The following is a 12,596-nucleotide window of genomic DNA, read 5'->3' on the forward strand; positions in this document are numbered from 1 at the left end:
TCTAGTTTCATCAAACTAATAGTCCAAGACAATACCCTACCTCCTATGGAGAGTCAAAAATAAATTTAACCTGAAGATATGTCCCTGATCTCAGAGCTTTCTTCCACCTACCTGTACTTTGTACCAGATGATAGCCCTGTTAAATATGCGCCACAATCCTATCTGCCATTGATACATACAGAATATATTTGGTATTGATAATATTACCTTGATCTCGAAGTGTTTCCCCAATCTACCTGTAGCTTGTACAAGTAAATAGTCCAGGTCAAAACTCCCTAATACCCTATCTTCTATGGAAAGTCACTATGTAAATTTTACATGAAGATATATCCCTGATCTCAGAGCTTTCTTCCACCTACCAGTCCATTGAACCAGATAATATTCCTATTAAATACGCCACAATTCTGCATTCCATTGATATATGCAGAATATGCCAATATTAGTAAAGAAAACACATTTTCTATCTTCTTTTGATTTCAAAAGTTTTTTTTTAATTTTATTTTACCTGAATGTCTTACTTAGCGCCAAGATTTTATTTTCTCATAAAACTCACGGTTTACCGAGGCATATCCAAACGCAATACAGCAAGACATTGGTTAATCGATCAACTTATATTCCTCGTCATTTGCTAATCCAAACTTTTCTAGCTCATATACATTTCACACTAGGTGATTTCGAGTTATATTTCCATCGAAAGTACATATATATATATTTCTAAACAATGCACCTAATTTTTCTACCTATTTTTGACAGGTATCAGATTAATGTTAGACATTTGTTTGTTTGTTTAGCCCTGGCAGCCCCCCTGCCATCCCCATCCCCCCCCCCACCACCACCCCCTGTTCCTACGTGCCTTCTACGTTAGTTTGTACATGTTTCAGCTAATATTCCTGCAAAAAAGACTAATATTCTTACAGACCAATGACAGTCAAATGGTTAATCAAACATAAAGATATTACGCTCTCTCAAAATGTTTCTCCCATGCATCTACGTAGAATGTGCATGCTGAATTCATTTTAGCATATCCTGGAAAAATTACGATCTGAAATCCCAGATCAGTATACACTTCTAATCAAAATACTTTTGCTTTTTACAAGATTAACATGACAATATAGCCCTGATCGCAGATAATTGTAGCTTGTACCAGCTTAAAAAACTGTACAATATCCACCATTTCTCTACGTACTCTGGATGGAAACAATATTTATTTTATTTAAGAAAATAACCTTGATCCCAGACATTCTTTGTCACCTACCTCTAGTTTCATCAAACTAATAGTCCAAGACAATACCCTACCTTCTATGGAGAGTCAGAAATGATTTTAACCTGAAGATATGTCCCTGATCTCAGAGCTTTCGCCCACCTACTTGTACTTTGTACCAGATAATATCCCCGTTGAATATACGCCACAATCCTACCTGCCATTGATATATGCAGAATATATTTGGTATTGATAATACCACACCGATTTTGACGGTTTCCCCAACCTACCTGTATCTTGTACCAGCTAATAGTCCATGTCAAAACTCGGTAATACTTTACGTTCTATGGAAAGTCAAAAGTTAAAACTTACATCAAGATATGTCCCTGATCTCAGAGCTTTCTCCCACCTACCTGTACTTTGTACCAGATAATATCCCTGTTAAATATGCGCCACAATCCTACCTGCCGTTGATACATACAGAATAAATGTGGTATTGATAATATTATCCTCATCTCGAATGGTTTCCTCAACCTACCTGTAGCTTGTACCAGCTAATAGTCTAGGTCAAAACTCGGTAATACCCTACCTTCTTTGGAAAGTCACTATATAAATTTTACATGAAGATATGTCCCTGATCTCAGAGCTGTCTCCCACCTACCTGTACTTCGTACCAGATAATATCCCTGTTAAATATGCGCCATAATCCTATCTGCCATTGATACATGCAGAATATATTTGGCATTGAAAATATTACCGTGATTTCGAAGGATTTCCCCAACCTACCTGTAGCTTGTACCAGCTAATAGTTTAGGTCAATTCTCGGTAATACTCTACCTTTTATGGAAAGTATCTTGATAAATTTTACATGAAGATATGTCCCTGATCTCAGAGCTTTCGCCCACCTAGCTGTACTTTGTACCAGATTATATCCCTGTTACATATACGCCACAATCCCATCTGTCATTGATAGATGCAGAATACATATGTTATTGATAATATTACCTTGATCTCGAGTGGTTTCCTCAACGTACCTGTAGCTTGTACCAGTTAATTGTCCAAGTTAAAACTCGGTAATACTCTACCTTTTATGGAAAGTCAAAAGTTAAAACTTACATCAAGATATGTCGCTGATCTCAGTGCTTTCTCCCACCTACCTGTACTTTGTATCAGATAATATCCCTGTTAAATATACGCCACAATCCTACCTTGCCATCGAAAGATGCAGAATATATTTGGTAGTGAACAGATTATCCTGTTCTCGAAGGATTTCCCAAACCTACCTGTAGCTCGTAACAGCTGATACTCTAGGTAAATACTTAGTAATGCCCTACCTTTTTGGAGAGTCACACGATAAATAAATTAAAGTACATGTAACATCGAAAATGGTGTATGCCTATTTACGATTCGTATTCAGTTTAATGTAGTTTTAATGTAGTCTACTTGTGTACTAAGATCACAGGTCAGTAGATCGCTTATAAAAAATTGAGGTGTTCAAAAAGTTAAGGTATGGAAGTAATGGAACTATTTACATAGAGTACGCACTTTCGCCAATAAAATATTTTAAATCAAATGCTTTACAATTTTACTTTCTATCCATATCTATTCATATATAAACAATCTTCATAACAACCAAAGTTCATTTCGAAATCCCGTATACTTTCCGATATATTCTGAAACCCATTTAAAAATTGACCTTAGTTTTTTACTCGACATCAGCTGGGGCCTTTGAAAAGTTACACTAACTGTTATCGGGAACGACGGGACAAATTTTCCCCGGAATTCATTCTATATCCCGGTGAGCTTGAGATAAAAGATACCACGAAGTCTGACACTGTTTCATATTTGGATATTTTAGTTAATGGTCATCTAACAACCAAGCTTTATGATAAACGTTATGACTTTAACTTTTCAATCGTCAACTTCCCTTACTTATGCAGCAATATCCTTCATCACCTGTATACGAAGTTTATATCTCTCAGTTGATTCGATACGCAAGAGCATGCTCTACGTATGTACAATTTCTAAAACGAGGTAAATTATTGACAAATAAGTTGATGAAACAAGAATATCAGCTGTCTCGTTTAAAGTCATCATTTCGTAAGTTCTATGGTCGATACAATGACCTTGTCAGCAAATACAATTTATCATTGAGTCAAATGCTGACTGATGTTTTTCACACTTATTGTTAGGCCATTATTTACACACTGAATTGTCGACGGATTTTTCTGTTATTTCCCGATGATGACAAGGAGCACACGGCGGGTGACCGGTCGGCAGGGGATACTCACTCCTCCATGGCACCTGATCCCACCTCTGATGTTTGGAGGTCCGTGTTTGCTCTGCTCCTATTTTGTATTGATTAATGGACCTTTGAGCTTGAATACTGTTCGTTATCTCCATATATTTCATTGTATGATCTTGCTTTGTCACCAAGAACATTTTAGCGGTCTAATTTTTTTTTTTAAAAATTGAGAAGTATATTATACATTCTGGGAAAATTCGTTCAATCTTAGCTCTTTTTACATTCATAAACAACATGGCGGTGCAGTTGTTGATGCAGACGTTTTCTATTTTTTTTCGCGAAAGGAATTATTACGGACTTAACCTTATGATATGGAATAAGAAAAATCAACTTTAAAATGTTGAAAGATTGTGCAAGTACTATGCAGCTTTTCGTTGCACTTCAAACACCGTCTGTATACATGTGAATGACCAATTCAAGCTAATTTCGATTAAAAAAGTAGGTCAATTTTTGAAATTGATTATAGAATATCTCGGGAAGTACATGTATATAGAATTTCGAAATGAACTTTGGTAGTAATAAAGATTGTTTATGTATCAGTAAATTTAAATAAAAAGGAATTTTTTTTTAAAATCGGATTAAAGCGATCCAAAGGTCTGTGATTAAGATATATTGAAATCAGACCAAAACTGTAGGAGGAGTAGGACTTTGAAAAATTGTTTATAGACGGACGGACGAATGACACACACCTTACTTTTGAATAATCTCTTCTCGTCTTTGACCTGTAGCGCTAATAATGAGAAATGCTCAGGTCATAAGTACCGGTAATCTTTGAGTGAAATATAGACAACAATGTTTTTCCAATAGAGAACAATTTTTTGTTCGTGAAACACTGATGCTTCGTATGAAAGCTTTTGGAGAGGTTAAAGTTTCTCAAATGCAAGTCAAACTTTAAGAGTCAAGGGATGAAAAATTTTGTTACCCAAAGAAAGGACTTGTTCTCAATGAATATACTTGTGAAATATGAAAGCCCAAAGCACTAACCATTATAAAATTACGCCAATGTTTTTAAATGTGGATCAAACTCAAAGTTCAAGGTCAAAGGTCATTACTATTTTTATATCCTTGGAAAGATCTTATAATAAATACATGTGAAGTATGAAAATCCTAACATCTACAGTTCAAAAGTTATGACTACGCTTAAAGACTGGTAAATTCTTGCAAAATTGAGTCAAACTTCAAGGTCTATAATTTTTCTATAATTGACTTTGAACTCGATCAAATGACCTTAGGCGAAGATCATGACACAACTTCAGATCATAAGAAATCTGTGTATGAAGTAAGAAACTCCAATATTTCTGGACAAAGAAGTTCCAGACCAACCAAAAATTTTAAACATGATATAGCTTTTCTGTGAATGACCTTGATATTACCAGAATAACCTTGTGTTAAGGTTAAGACACTCGGGTTATAAACAATCGCTGTACAAGGTATGAGCAATATCTTGGACAAAATTTCAAGAACAGACGGGCAAGGTTATTCCTACATCTCACTAAACTTCGATTGTGGGGAGTACTAGTATTACAATATAAATATTACATAAAAAACTTGTCCAATTGTTTCTACTTCTTATGCCCCCGGATCGAAATATCCCGGGGGTATATGGTTTTTGTCCTGCCTGTCTGTCTGTTTATTTGTTTGTCTCTCTGTCTGTCTGTTGTCAACTTTAACCTAGCCCATAACTATTGAGTGGGTAGGGCTATGGCTTTCATATTTCACAGGTGTATTCTTTGTAATACCACACTTTAACCTTGGCCATAAATTTTGAACAGGTGGAAGTAGGGCTTTCATATTTCACATGTGTATTCATCTTGACAAAACCTCTCAGCTGGTATAAATATTTTTGACCTTTTGACCTTGACCTAAGAGTTTGACCCATTTTTTTAAAAACTTTAACCTTGGTCATAACTTTTGAACAGTTAGAACTAGGGCTTTCATATATCACAGGCGTATTCCTTGTAACAAAACCTTCCTTTGGGTACCAACACTTTTGACCTTGACCTTTGGAGTTTGACATGAATTTGAGAGAATTCAACCCTCGCCATAAGCTGCCATACGGGGGCATCAGTGTTTCACAAACACATCTTGTTTTAAAATTTTCTTTTCAATCTCTGTCCTGACAGTTGTCTCTGTTACTTTACATTTCTTAAGAGCAGCTCTATATGCGAGGCAAATTAACATTGCTACTCCCAAGACAATTGCCTCTTTCATCAACACATGAGTCAGATATTGCAGCCCCTTTCTACCAAACATTTGTTTATCATTCAACATAAATTTTGCCATATGATGATTGCTTATTTTATTATAAAGTATACTGCATAAACTACAAGTAATACGTACATATATATTTAAACCCTTGGAATTTGTGAAACGGTTTATAATTCAGACTAATTTAACAATTAATAAAATTAAGTATTGCATTGGAATACAGAACGTGTTTTTGTGAAACAGTATGCCCCCGATTCTAACACAATTCTGGAGTGGGACGTAGACTGAAGTGGTATCACAGTTGAGGTCACATGATCAAAAATTTCTGTACCAACGGAAAGGTCTTGTCATAATGAACACTCATGTCAAATATTAAAGCCTTACCCTTGACAGCGCAATAGTTATGGGCTAGGTTAAAGTTGACAACAGACAGACAAACAAACAGACAGACAGACAGGACAAAAACAATATATTCCCGGGATCTTTCGATCAAGGGGCATAAAAATCCTGATTGTCCTTCTTTGTTTAGTATTTCTTTTATCACTAAAACAATTCATTATTTTTGGCGTTAATAATTCCCAGTAGGTGCAATTCAAATGTAAACGTACAGAGGATACTCAAGGAGTAAGTTATTCATTTCAGTATTTAATAATCCTTGAGATGTAAATGTAGACTGCTTTACATATTCATGCAGGAAATTGGCAAATTAGGAAGAAATATTCTTATGTTATGGGTGTTTGATAAAATTTACAATTTAAATGTAAGATCATGGGAACAGGATAGAAGTACATTTAAAAAAAGCCCAGGTATGGGTTTGAAGCATTTGAAATGCTTATCAAGAATGTCACAAAGGTGGAGTGTAGTCTATAAAATGAAAATTTCAGTATTAATTATACATGCAGCAATTTAGCTCATTGAGCATAAACTAGACATCCCCTTGCTAATTACTAGTAGTTCAAAAGATGACGTATTATCAGTATAATAGACAGAGGAATGCCTGACAACTGGTCATCAACAAAAACAATAGAACTTCCATTGAACATTAAATTTTACCCGAGTGAAGTTTTGAGCAAATTTGAGTTATTCTTTGTTTCCATGATCTATTATATACACTACAAATCATAACAATCATTACATATGCAACGCTTCTTTACATGCAATGAACTTTACATGGGAATTTATAATTAAAATGTAGCTATGACAAGATTAGCCAATTGATTATGGCAGATACCTTTCCAAGCCCTCCAGCAGAACAGCAAAACATGAAAGAGATTCAAATAACTGGATGCTCAGTCCTAGCACTTCTTTGTAATAGACTTGTCACATTGAATTATTTAAATGTTTTGATACATTTAAACATTTCACAAGTGAATATGTCAATCACAGGAGCAGTTTAAACAAAATGTCAAACAAAATTATCATCAATGTGTAGGTGTTGCGTTTAGCAACGCACCTCCCCTTTAACTGTGAGCAAAAATGTTTTGTACTTTCTGGTCCCTGAATAATAACATGTGAAAGGTACTGACAGTGGAATTGATGTACTGAAAGTACATAAAAGGAGAAGCTGCAACATGACTGCATTGTCTGCATACATGTCAAAGACAAACAAAAGAGGATGATCAATCTTGCACCCCTTTCAGAAACACCCCTTTCTTATGAGGTTATTTGTATTTTGACATGAAGAGTTTATTGTTAAAGTTGGACATAAACAATTTTATTTAAAGAATTTATTTCTGTCGCATGGTCAATAAATTATTTGTAAACTAGAGGTACTGTGAGCACTGAGCTCACAAAATGATACCCCGCGCCTCAGATACATGTAGATTTATAATGGCAAAATCTATGTTATGCTATGGGAGACCTAAAAAATTAAAATAAGAGGTGCACAATGGCATTATGTATTAAAGAATCTGTGAAAGTATCATTAAATTTTATTCAGTGGTATAGAAGGAGTTGCGGATAAGAAATGGGTACCCTTCATTTTAATAGAAAGAATGGCAGTGTTTTGCCAAATGCACCCCTGCTAATGTTATTGTCCCCCGCTTTCATGAAAGCGAGGGGACATTAAATCTCATTTGTCTGTCAGTCTGTCCGTCCGTTACAAAAACTTTAACCTTGGTCATATCTTTTGAATGAGAAGAAATTAGGGCTTTCATATTACACATGTGTATTGCCTGTGACAAGACCTTTCTAAATACACTATGATTTTTGACCCCTTCACCTTGACCTTAAAGTTTGACCTACTTTTAAAAAAAATTAAACATTAATTTGAATTGGCCATAACTTTTGAATGAGAAGAGATAGGACTTTCATTTTAAATATGTATATTACCTGTGACAAGGCCTTTCTAAATACACTATGATGTTTGACCTCGTGACCTTGGTCTTGAAGTTTGAACTACTTTTCAAAAACATATACCTTGGTCATGACTTTTGAATGAGAATAGATAGGGCTTTCATATTAAAGCTGAGTATTGCTTGTGACAAGACCTTATAAATACACTATGATTTTTGACCCCTGGGCCTTGAAGTTTGACCTACTTTTAAAAAATTTTAAACATTACTTTGAATAGGCCATAACTTTTGATTTATTGGAGATATGGCTTTCATTATGTAGGTTCCAAGTACCTTTTACTAAAAAATAAATTGTAAGAAATTCATATAATGAGTACACGACAATTCTCATAATATGATTTTTTTTATAAATCACTTCCGGTCTGGTAGATGGTCTAACCACCCCACCCCCCCGCCCCCAAAGCTGACTTTAGAGTAGGATTACCCCCCCCCCCCGGAAAACTAACTCTAGATTAGGATTCCACCCACAAAAACGGCTCCAGAGTAGAATTCCCCCATGGAAATCGCATTCTAGAGTCAACTTTCCGGTTTGAGGGGGTGTCATCCTTCCCTCCCATTAGAGCTAGTTTTCCTCCTCCCCTTTAAGTAATGCCCTGCATATCATAGTAAATTTCACTTCTGCCTACATTGAAAATCAGAATAATTTAAATAGAAAGATATTTACCTGGCGTAATTATTATGATCAACATTTGATTTACTTTAACAATAAATTAAGGTAATTTTAGAATTAGACTTAAGTCTTTAAAGTACACATTTTTAATTTCAATATTTAGTTATTGGATTTGGTGCTTTATGTTATATACACATTTAGATAATATATAAATGTAATGCACATCTTACAGCTCATTCAAGCGTTAATCAATTTGATAGCTGTAATTTTTTGCCCTTATCAGTCCCTGATCAAATAAGGGGTTTGGGGTAGGTTGCAGTTCCCATATAGATTCTAGAACGCGAAAAATTCTCCTTAAAATTATACATCATGTATCCACATCCTATAAAAAATATATTAAATTGATTACTACAACTTATATGAAATTATAAGGGAGATCCCACTCTGGTTGATAAAAAAAGGGGGGATGACTCTAGAATAGGATCCCACACCCACCCCACCCCGTGGAGAGTATGCTCTATTGTAGGATCTCTCCCCCCCTGGGGAAATCCTACTCTGGAGTAGAATTCTACCATGTGGAAATCCTACTCTAATACACCGGTATTTAGTCAACCATATAAATATATCTGGGTCAGCTTTGTGACATTCTGGCTCAATCCCACTGGGGTATATATATAATTGCTAAAGCAAAGGATAATGTGAGCTTCGGCCATATAGAGTGCTTATTGAAAATAGAGTTATGCTTCTTTACTTGTGGACAGATGGTATTTAGATCCGCTCACATATTGAAAGGATCTGATTTACATCAGATTGGAGATCAATCAAAGATAATCATGACTATGGTTACAGTCCTTGCTGTTTTAAGAAGCTTTTTCCCATATCTACTCATCATCAATGAACTCGGAGTAAAGTTGAACGTATATATATCATTTTCTTTCTAAAAAATAACCACGTGGTGCCGATAGTACAAACTGGTTTTCCCGAAGTCACTAGCAATGTTCGTCCAGATCTCATCGCATCTCCGCCCCTTAATAATTGCGAAATGTTTTTTTGTTGTTGTTTAGTAATGAGTTTAAATTTAAATTACTGCCCTGGTATTTAAAGTATTATTAAAGAAAAAATTGTTTATTTTGAATCCATAGAAAGTGATTATGAATTTCAAAATAAGACATTTGCAATTTGTTATTCTTAATCGAAAATTAATATGTATCAGAAAATAATATAAATCAAGATAACTTCTTTTCACCTTTGAGATTTGAATTACAATCATATTTTATTTATTGAGAAAAGGGGGAAAAGTAAGTATTTCATGTAAAGATATAGAAAGATCAATGTCCACTGAAGCCAACAACTTATTAATTTTGATAAGATTTTTTTCTGCTGAGTAAGGTGTAATTGTTTTACCTATCAATATTTTGGGGTTTACCGATAACATCATAAATATTGACTTTGACACGTAAAATACAGACGCCAAGCAGAGCATGCGAGTGACAATTCTCGAAAATTAAACACGCTTAATCGTTTTTAAAAGCTTTTTAATGATCAAGAGTTCTTGAACGTCGAGCGTTGTACATTTCACATTTCTATTGAGAAAACACCGGGTGATCGGCATGTCTGAATGCAACTGTTTACAATTAAAATTTTCGTCATTCATCCCTTTTGAGCCTCTATTGAACTTTTCCACATTCAAACTGGAGAAAAATTTGTTTCTTCATCCGTGAACACTTCCCCTCACACACACACGATGTGTTAATGTTTTTTGTCGTCAAATGTCAATAAGAAAGAAAAAAAAGCCAATTCGGTGATCTTAATCAGGAAGGATTTCTGAAACGAAATTTGGAACCGCCGCGCAACATTCTCAATAAAACCATTGATTAAAAGGGTAAACTGCATTCTTTGTATGGAGTGACTGCATTTTGGATTGAAAACCGATATTAAACCCATTGGAAAGTACTTAAATGGCTTCTGAACACATGTTACTCGCACTATCCTATCCAAAACAAGGATTAAGTAATGACATTTCACTTTTTTGTTTCCTTTTGTTTTCCGACTACATTTTGTACTGTTTCTGTCCCTTAAGGAAGATTATTACATATGTAAACTTTCGAGAAAATAAAGTGTATAATGTGATAAACATCTCTTCTCCTTTTGATCATAGTTCTGTGTATCAATTTGTTTCCAGCCCAAGGAAGCAGAAAATTTTAACTACTTTAATCTAAATTCTTAAACAGCACATTAAATTTTACACAAATATTTGATATCCATGTACCATATATTGACAAAAATTGATTCCATTTTTGCTGTGAGATTCCCTCCGTATGAATAATACATGAGATTTTAATTGCATTGACCATACCAATTTAGGGATTGAAAATGTCTTGACAAAGACATGAAACACTTTGGGCTTTTCTTCCGTTATATAACAGTATTTTCCATTAAACACCCCTTTTTGATATGAGTATCTACTTCATTAAAGACTGTATTAAACGGAACTGATCGATGTGTTTGGATACATTAACTTTCTGAAAAGTTTTCTCCGGTGGTAAATATTTCATACAGAGAAATCTAAAGCTGGCATGTAGTTTGGTTGTATATAGTTTGTCAATTTTTCAATACATCATTGATGTCAAAATTTCTCTAATCTTAAATCCTTTTTATCTGATATGCTTTTGGGTTGGCAAAACAAGCGATTATACAGTAAAGTAACTGCTTTTATTTAACAGGAAGCCATTCCAACGGCGTCTAAAGGTACGCTATGGTTCAGCGAAAAATAACTCAATTTCCTGTCGGTTCACATTAGACACTGTGGATAATCAGCTCAAAGAACAAAGAATGGTAAAAGACTAACTGTCAAACAGAAGGCCTTGTCCGTAGAAGTTTAGCGCTACAAAGGGAAGGAATATCGTGAAAGCTGACTGGGCGAGTGCGAGCTAGACAAATTTGATTTATAAAGCGGGGGAAGTTAACTGCATATCCCCACGTGCAGTATAACGCAAACCATCTGAATGCGCGATACCGAAACTGCAGCAAAGAGAATGGCGGAGCAATGGCACTTTAGAAGTCAACTCAAACTGCGTCTTTGACTAGTGTGGAAATGAGTTGTCAACATGGTGGTGTTAAAACCCAAGAGTAGCAGCTTCAATTCCTTGTGGTCTATCGTATACTGTGTAATAGCTGTGGGAGTTCAATGTTTTATTTCCTACAGAAACATTTCCGATTACCAGAAATCTCTCAGAAACCAGTGGAATCGTGGCACTCCGTCAGGGGTCGGGGTAAAACTGGGACTCACTATTGGTTCCTTCATTGTTCTTCCATTTTTAGGTCACCTGAGTCACTCAGGTGACCTATTGCTATCTGTTTTCGTCCGTCGGCGTGCGTTGTCCGTCGGTCGTAAACTTTTGAACATTTTCAGCTTCTTCTCTTGAACCACTGAACCAATTTCAACCAAATTTGCCATATACAATGTAGCATCTATGGGTGAAGGGGAACAAAAATTGTAAATTTCATGGTCCCTGCCCCCCTTGGGCCTGAGGGGTGGGGCTAAAACCACCAAAATTAATGCAGTCTTTAAAAATCTTCTTCTTTACTCCTGGACATCAAGTAGTCAAACTGTTGGCATGATTGTAATAAGCATTGAGCCCTCTACCAAAATCGTGAAATTCATGGCCCCAGGGTCAGGGGTTGTGATGCTAGGTTGGGGCTATATAGATCATATAGTGAAAGTGCATTATTCTTTTGAAAATCTTCTTCTCTGCTCCTGGGTATTAAATAAAGTAACTAAATACATAGTTATGATGAGCAAGACTGCCTCTTCGAAAATTGTGAATTATCCCATTACCCCAGGGTCAGGGATTCTAGTGTTAGGGCGGGGCTCTATTGATTATATAGTGAAAATGCATTAATTCATTGACAATCTTC

At 35.3% G+C, this 12,596-nt stretch overlaps 1 protein-coding gene across 3 annotated transcripts in view; it reads right to left on the minus strand.

The window, feature by feature from the left end:
• LOC133202580 (methyltransferase-like protein 27) overlaps positions 1–12,596 on the minus strand; it is an 83,554-nt gene that overhangs the window by 29,501 nt on the left and 41,457 nt on the right. Inside the window, exon 1 of one of the 3 annotated variants that reach the window (XM_061338418.1) lies at positions 208–292. The exons of 1 other annotated variant lie outside the window; for it this stretch is intronic. The gene's annotated coding sequence lies outside the window, so the exon portion shown is untranslated. Of the gene's footprint in view, positions 1–207; positions 293–12,596 lie in introns of those variants that run through there. One more of the 3 variants, XM_061338420.1, reaches the window with a different exon arrangement.

The sequence above is a fragment of the Saccostrea echinata genome, unplaced genomic scaffold, assembly GCF_033153115.1.
Source record: "Saccostrea echinata isolate AGI-Se365-2 ecotype Australia unplaced genomic scaffold, CSIRO_AGI_Sech_v1 ptg000047l, whole genome shotgun sequence".
NCBI lineage: Eukaryota > Metazoa > Mollusca > Bivalvia > Ostreida > Ostreidae > Saccostrea > Saccostrea echinata.